Below are 8993 nucleotides of genomic sequence, written 5' to 3' on the forward strand. Positions count from 1 at the left end.
TCCGGTGAGCGTCTCCTCCCATCGGGGGACGGGGGGAGGGGGGGGCAGTGACGCGTTTATGGGCGTCACTGCCGCCCTGCATCCTGCTGTTTTATCCATCAGTCTTAACAGACAGTTTACTTCAAGTGCTGCCTGTGAAAACTTATGCTGCCATGCTTGTCGGAGTTATCACCCAACTATCTCCCAACCCAGCTGTTTATGGAACCAAAAATGTAAATCTGATTAAACTCAACTCTAAGCAAAGGGTTTTTTTTCCTCTGTTCTCGAAAAAGAATAAACAATCTGCCACCTCATGATCAAGTAAATCAAAAGAATTTACAGGTCCTAACTTGATTATTCATCAGCTTTGTTTTCCATTTTGTAATTTGCAACCACATTTCTGACTCATGTTTATGTGACAGACCAGCATAAGCATAAGTGCAGAATTGAGAAATGGAAGGAAAACTATCCATTTATCAATTTTCTATACCTGCTTAATCCTTGCAGGGTCACAGGTAGCAGTTCACCACAGGGCAACAAAGAGACACATAGGACAGACTCCTAAGAGCAATTCTGAGTAACCTCATAAACCTAACATGCACGTTTTTAGACTGTGGGAGGAAGACGGAGGATGGGAAGAACATGCAAACTTCATGTCATGACCCCATGCCAGGATTTTAAGGGTCTTCTTGCAGCAAGAAAACAGTGTTAGCAGCTGTGCCACCGGGCATCCCAAGGAAAAAGATACTGGCTTTCATTTTTTCCTTAGAACTAAAAATCTTAGAGTGTTACTATTCAGCTCCCTTGAGTCAATATTTTGTATGTAGATATCAGGCTTCTGGAGTATTTCCAAGTGCAGACAGGCAGGAGCACATGGTGTGGTGAGTCAAATAGATTTAATAAAATGAAATCGAAAAGGAGAGCTGTCAGTTCACGGTGGTAGCAGATGGACAGGTTTTGCATGAACAAAAGATTACATGGCATGAAAAGAGCATAATAATCCAGGAAGAAAACAAGAAATAAAGAGTTTATATAGTGCATGGCACAGGTAAGCTGACTGAGGCATGGAGTGGCAACAAAAACACGCATGAGCTAAATCCAAAGACATAGTCAAACCATCGGAAACTTTTGCAAATGTAACAGAACTAAATTACACTATAGACAGAAATACAAGAAGAATAGGAACCACAATCAAAAGAATGAACTAAAGCACCACTTGGAAAACAATCATGATCAGGAAGGAAAAACCCTAAACAAAACAAACTCCATCAAATCATGACAGTAACACTATGTTTTGCTAAAGAAAAAAAATAGCAGAATGTCTTTGGGGTGTGTCTCTAACACGTTTTCTTTCAGGATTATCCAGTATTTAGCTACGTCTATCTTCCTATTAACTCTGACCAGCTTCCCTGTCACTGCTAGAAGAAAGACATCCTAACAGTGTGATTCCACCATCACCGTGTTTCGGCATGGAGATTGTGTGTTTGTGTTCATGTACAGTGTTAGTTTCTCACCACACATACCACTACATTACATGTAGGTGAGAAGGATCAAATTTGATCTCACCTGACCTTCTTCCATATTGTGTGTTGTGCCCCCCTACATGGCTTACAGCTTACTGCAAACAGGACTTTTAAATAGTTTTTTTTGCAATTCTTTCATAAAGGGCAGATTTGTGGAGTGTAAATCTAATACTCGTCCTGTCACCAGATTTGTCCACTTCAAATAGAGCATCTGTAATAATCAACATTTTTGTTGACTGCCAAGTATTCCAAAGTATTGCATATTTTGTGTGTTATTTAAAACGTAAACACACACACACACACACACAAAGCAGGGTATAAGTCTAATGAAAAAGCAGAAACTAAAAACAAAATAATAATCAATAAATGGCTAAATAAAGAGCATCAAGAATTTGTGAATGAAGTAAAAGAGTAAAAAATAAATAAACGGGGTAAAAAATACTAAAAGTGTATCAAAAAATCATTATAGCAGTAGATGTACAATGAAAACAGCAGGTTGTGGCTTAGAGATTTGCAGGAGTCTTAAATGGAAGCACAAATACATAAATAAAGTGAAAACAACCCTGAAAAAAATGTTAAAAATAAAATAAATACAGTAGGAAAGGCTTCGTGCACAACTGAACTCATTAGCCTCCAACTCCAGTCTAGGCAACGTTAATATAAGGCTTCCTTTTAATACAGCGCAGTTTAAAGTTACATTGATAGGTGTAGCTCTAGGTTTTAGCATTTTGTTAAAGTTTCCTAAATAAGTTTCTTGTCCATGTGGTTTTATCAGATGCTGATAAGTATGATTGTTACTGGAGTGATCTGATGCCACAGGTGGCCAGTGGAGGCTCATAGTCATTTTCTGCAAAGAAATGAAGCAATTGTCTTTTGACACAAAAAAAAAATTATGCAAACAGACAATAACAGCCTGTAACTTGAGGAATATGCAATCTCTTAGGGTTGGTAAACTGTAGGAAAATGGCACATGATAATCCTTTATGCTGGCACGTAAGAAAAAAAACTGAATTTATTAAGATGACCATGGTGTAGTTGATCGTTACATGTCTGTTTTGTCTGGGTCTGTATTATGTATAGCTCCCGTATTCATTATTGTCTCTTTCCCTCAGCCCTCACCTTTCATTTGTCTCAGCTTTCCCTCATTCTCACCTGATGACTCTCTCCTACCATTCATTTTCTCCTCATTTAACGTTGTTGTTCTCATTGTTCTCCACTGGATCTTTCCATTACCACCCTCATTTCTCTTGCTGATTTGTGCTATTTGTTAATTTCGCCTGTGTTCCCTACTATGACCTTAAGGTGCCAACCTGTAAATTCTGTTTTTGTATATTCTTTTCATTTTTTATTAAAATACCTTTTACTCACTATGCTGCTTCATAGTCCCTGTGTACACTTTGATCCAGCTTTAAATTCACTATTCATGGCACCTCTGTTATTTGACTTTTTAACCCCTGCAAAGCTTAACTTTCACTAAGACAATCATGTGTAGGAACAAAGAAAACAAGGAAAGACCAAAGACCAAACTGTATCATTAACAGAAGATACAAAGAATGAGAAAACTTGACATGGAGACTGAAAAAGGTGGAAAGGAAAAACGTGCTCTCAATGATACACTGGAGTTGCATTTCAATTCAGTTTCAATTCAGTTTATTTATATAGCGCCAATTCACAACACATGTTGTCTCAAGGCACTTCACAAAAGTCAGGTTCATACATTCCAATTAATCCTAACAATTGAACAGTGCAGTCAGAGTTAGTTATTTATTCAAATTAGATAAAAAGTTTTTCTATCTAAGGAAACCCAGCAGATTGCATCCAGTCAGTGACTTGCAGCATTCACTCCTCCTGGATGAGCATGTAGAGACAGTGGACAATCACTGGTGTTGACTTTGCAGCAATCCCTCATACTGAGCAAGCATGTAGCGACAGTGGAGAGGAAAAACTCCCTTTTAACAGGAAGAAACCTCCAGCAGAACCAGGCTCAGTGTGAGCAGCCATCTGCCATGACCGACTGGGGTTTGAAAGAACAGAGCAGAGACACATAAGAATACAGAAGCACTGATCCAGGAGTACTTTCTATGGGAAGGAAAACCCCTTCCAAAGGAGCCCTGGTTTGTTTTTTCTTCAGACACATCTGTGTCACCTGTTAAAGCTCATCCATGTGTGGAGGCTGATGAAGGCAGCATAGAAGTAATGGGTGGCTCATCTGCAATAGATGAATCACCTGGAGTGGGAGACTGTCTGGGGTTTGCTCTGTCTAACACAGATGGTACCAACTCTGCATCTGGGAAATATCGCTGTTGTATGGGAAGATCCCTGTGGGCCTGAATCCAGAAATTATATTCCGTGGTGTCATTGCTGACATGAAAGCCTTGATCACACAACCGATCTGCTTCATAGTGGCTGTTTTACCTGGGTTAGACCTCCACCCATCAAGAGTTTTGTGTTGGAACGTCGGAGACTCTGTCTCCTTTTTGCCTGCTGCTTACTTTGTTTTATCACTAGGTGGCGCCTGATCATCCGGTGGGAGAGAGCACAGGTGCAGCGCATCATCTTCATCACCTCAGGAGTATAAAGGGAGCAGGCTGTCAGCACTTCAGCACCTGAGTGTTAGCCAGCTGTGGTAAACCAAACTGGCCAAAAGCTATTGGTTTCTATGCTAAGAACCTTTAGTAGCCTGCCTCCTTGTTTGCGCCATCACAGGTGACTTCCTAGTCCTGGCTCCAGTTCCAGTTTGTCTTCAGACAAAGATCAAGATCCAAAGATTCCAAGTACTCCTTCTCGGATCAAGTTCCAGCTGACAGCCTCTAAGCTCTTCGACTCCTGGGCCTCAAGTAAGCGAACCTTGTTCGACCTCCACCGTGCTCCTCTCTTAAAACTTTCACCAGGTGCAGCACCTACCTCAGACTGGTGCCCCTCTTCCTGAAAGACAGTTGCACTGCCGTAGGTTCACCCATAACCACCACCTGTGACGACAATAACTTACCTTGGATCAGATCCACCACTAAGCGGCTCTGCAGCTCTCCTCCTAGGCTCAACATCGCCCTCCCCTTGGCAGTTACTCCTCATCTCTCCTGTAAGCAAAACCCGTCTTTACTAACAAAACCCACATTCCTGAAATATGTTTATATATGGTGTGTTTCCAGTCCCGGGTCCATCTCCAAATTCAGTTATGTAAAAATTTATTTGTTAAACTTTTCTCTGCCTCCTGAATGTTTCTCAAGGCAGCTTCCTCATTCGTGTGACGTCACTTCCCCAAACCCCAAAGTTTTCCGATGAGGTTTTTAATTGTGGGGGTTTTCTCCTACAATGCTCGCTTGTTTTCAATTGCTCCCCGCAATCTTTTCCACACGATGATGTAAAAATATCATTTATTTTAGGTCTGCTCACAGAAAAAGCCCTTTGATGGGTCGAAGGATTTATAGTATAGTGGAACACATTTTAACAAAGTCATACAACAACTAGGTAAATGTTTTAAGATTGACCTGAAAACACATTGTAGTTACCACCACCAGAGTGCAGGGTTGATCGAGCAAATGGGACAGTTAAAAGTAAGAAACACAAAGAAATTGGGTTGAATGTTTATATATAATAAAACTTAATATGAGGATAACCCCATCAGCTCAGGGTGGACTAACACCTTTTGAAATAATACATGGCAGACCTTATTAAATCCCTGATGTACAAAAAGACCTAAAAGATTCACAACAAGATGCAACGTTGGTAGACTACATGAGGAAGATATTACAGTCTAGAGACATACAAAATGTTAATTATCTGCCAAATGATGTTTCTGAAGCCCTACAGGTTCCTGGTAATGTGAAAGAAGGCCATTAAGAAGAAAACGTGATCTGATCCAAAGTGGGAGGGTCCATCCCAAGTGTTTTTGACAACTCCTGTGAAAATCCAAGAGGGGGCTACTTATACAAAGCACACTGTAAAGAGGTGAGCCTGTCAGTCTTTCCACCCACAGGCTGGGAGGTGATAAAGTCTGACTACAAAGGGTTGTCGCCATCTAGTGGAGGCTTCATCTCAATGTCAGTGAAGAAACCAAACTTTTCTCTGCCTCCTGAATGTTGCATGTTGGTCAAGACAGTAAAAAAAACCATGACAGAACACTCAGGCCATTCTGAACCAGCAGATACACTCAGGAGGACTCTTTCTGAGCACAGTCATCAGATTCAGTCTCATGGAACAACTCTCCGGTCTGTCCTAGAACAACAAAGACACACAAACCAGCAACTTGACCAGATGGCCTCCCTGCTACAACATGCTCTGAGTAACTATACCGCCTCGACAGCAGAGGGCACCACTGATCCCCGGGTCTCAAGGCAGCTTCCTCATTCGTGTGACGTCACTTCCCCAAACCCCAAAGTTTTCCGATGAGGTTTTAATTGTGGGGGTTTTCTCCTACAATGCTCGCTTGTTTTCAATTGCTCCCCGCAATCTTTTCCATACGATGATGTAAAAACATCATTTATTTTAGGTCTGCTCACAGAAAAAGCCTTTTGATGGGTCGAAGCTAGATTTACTAATTACAATCAGTTTGGCTGTTCTTATGAGGAGTTTATACAAGAATTTAAACAAACCTTTGCCACAGAAACTGATCAAACAAGTGTACCTCGCCGTTTGTGGGCTCTAAAACAAAGAAGCAGACCTGTTTCGGAACATGCCATTGAGTTCCGTACTCTAGCAGTCGCTTCAGATTGGGATGAATGCACTCTTAAAACAGCATTTTTTCAGTTCTTAGATGAATCACTGTTGAAATTAATCGAAGTAGAACTGAGTTCTTAACAATAGTTTTTAATGAAAAAAAAATCAACTCTTAAAATGGGAAACTGTGTTATGTAGCAGCCACTGTTAAAAGGAGAGTTTAGACAGAGCAGATTATACAATTTTTAATCAGACTAAACCAAAATTAGGGGAGCCAATCATTGAGTACAGAATAACAATGCTAGAAGTGTTTAAAAGGAATAGTGGACTGCAACACGATATTGCTGATGACAGTCCCTATCAACAGCAGTTAAAAAATGACCACCAGGCAAATGCTTTACCTGAGATTCATAACTGGGTCACAAAACATAATATTGATCTACCCACCTGCTCAGTTAGCAGTTGGCAGAACTGGGCAATGCATGCTGAAAAGGTGGTCAGTGGAAAGAAAAAACAACCCCCTACTGATATTTTCTATGCTGAAGATGACATATTTTATGCAGGACCAGTAAGTAGGGGGAGGGGTAGAATGAGAGGAATTTTCAGAGGAAGAGGAGGCCTTAGGGGGCGTGGTCGGAGGCAAGTGAGAAGGAGAGTTGATGGAAAAGATTATGCATGCTGGGCTTGTGGACAGCATGGTCATTGGGCTAGAAACTGTCCAAATGGGCACCCCAGTCAACTATGACTAGATGATAGAGGGGACACTATAGATAATACTCATGATGAAGATGAAGAAATGATAGACGTTGCAGCAGCATACATGGATAAGCTGAGATCCTCTCCAAGTGCAACAATATATGTCAGTCTACATGAGATACTAATAACTTCACCTACTGGAATATTTTAAGATCTGATTGAATATGTGAAACAAACTGACTAATATAATAATGAAAGTTTTTCAACAGGTGATGCTCATCCAGGAGGAAGATAGTGGGATGCAGTGTTCTAGGAAATGCAGCTCATTTATTAACAATTAAGTTTTCTCCGATAGGTGGAAGCTGGAGAAATAACATCACACTGTGGAGGTTTTGCTGACTAATCATAGGTTGGATCTATGAGACATTTTGTGCACAGAGCAAATGACCAAACGACCCAAGACCAAATGACTAAGGTTCTGACTGACTTAAGAACCTCACTGACCTGACAATGATAACATGACACTTCTCCAGACTGGACGGACCCAACAGACAACACCTTCAAAGTGGACCCCACTAATACCACCTTATTGATCCTTGGTGGAGAAAAAATAATTGAAACATGCAAAACAGACCTAGTGGAAACAAAAGGGGTTATAAGAAAACAATGTGTATTTTAAGAATCTAAAATTATTATATTGGAAATTTGGCAAATGAAATTGCTCTGATAGAGAAGTAAGTAAAATGTATTTGTATAGCACATTTCAGCGGCAGGGCAATTCAAAGTGCTTTACATTATAAAAATACAAAATCCTAAAAACCATTTAAGTGGATGTTCATGACAGCCATAGGGGGAAAAGTTGTCAGTGTGTGAATGTGTGTGAATGGGAATAACTGATTTCATTATAGAGCGTCTTTGAGGGACCTTTAAAGCCCCAATAAAGGTCTGATGTTCTGATGATCATTGCCAAACTTTTATCTCAATAAGGTTTCCAGAATTCTTCCAAAATCATGTAAAGATAGCAATAGTTCTACCTGTACTGATAAACATAAGATAGCTCATAGACCTGTCATCAATTTTTCACAATTCTTTTACAAACAGAGTAATCAAACGTTTATGTGGCCAATGTCTGTCCATTTTGTCTGTCTGTTTTTGTAAAATGTCTGTTTCATGTTATGTAAAAATTAGGGTATACAGGTCCTTCTCAAAATATTAGCATATTGTGATAAAGTTCATTATTTTCCATAATGTAATGATGAAAATTTAACATTCATATATTTTAGATTCATTGCACACTAACTGAAATATTTCAGGTCTTTTATTGTCTTAATACGGATGATTTTGGCATACAGCTCATGAAAACCCAAAATTTCTATCTCACAAAATTAGCATATCATTAAAAGGGTCTCTAAACGAGCTATGAACCTAATCATCTGAATCAACGAGTTAACTCTAAATACCTGCAAAAGATTCCTGAGACCTTTAAAACTCCCAGCCTGGTTCATCACTCAAAACCCCAATCATGGGTAAGACTGCCGACCTGACTGCTGTCCAGAAGGCCACTATTGACACCCTCAAGCAAGAGGGTAAGACACAGAAAGAAATTTCTGAACGAATAGGCTGTTCCCAGAGTGCTGTATCAAGGCACCTCAGTGGGAAGTCTATGGGAAGGAAAAAGTGTGGCAGAAAACGCTGCACAACGAGAAGAGGTGACCGGACCCTGAGGAAGATTGTGGAGAAGGGCCGATTCCAGACCTTGGAGGACCTGCGGAAGCAGTGGACTGAGTCTGGAGTAGAAACACCCAGAGCCACCGTGCACAGGCGTGTGCAGGAAATGGGCTACAGGTGCCGCATTCCCCAGGTCAAGCCACTTTTGAACCAGAAACAGCGGCAGAAGCGCCTGACCTGGGCTACAGAGAAGCAGCACTGGACTGTTGCTCAGTGGTCCAAAGTACTTTTTTCGGATGAAAGCAAATTCTGCATGTCATTCGGAAATCAAGGTGCCAGAGTCTGGAGGAAGACTGGGGAGAAGGAAATGCCAAAATGCCAGAAGTCCAGTGTCAAGTACCCACAGTCAGTGATGGTCTGGGGTGCCGTGTCAGCTGCTGGTGTTGGTCCACTGTGTTTTATCAAGGGCAG

The sequence above is a fragment of the Girardinichthys multiradiatus genome, chromosome Y, assembly GCF_021462225.1.
Source record: "Girardinichthys multiradiatus isolate DD_20200921_A chromosome Y, DD_fGirMul_XY1, whole genome shotgun sequence".
Taxonomy (NCBI): domain Eukaryota; kingdom Metazoa; phylum Chordata; class Actinopteri; order Cyprinodontiformes; family Goodeidae; genus Girardinichthys; species Girardinichthys multiradiatus.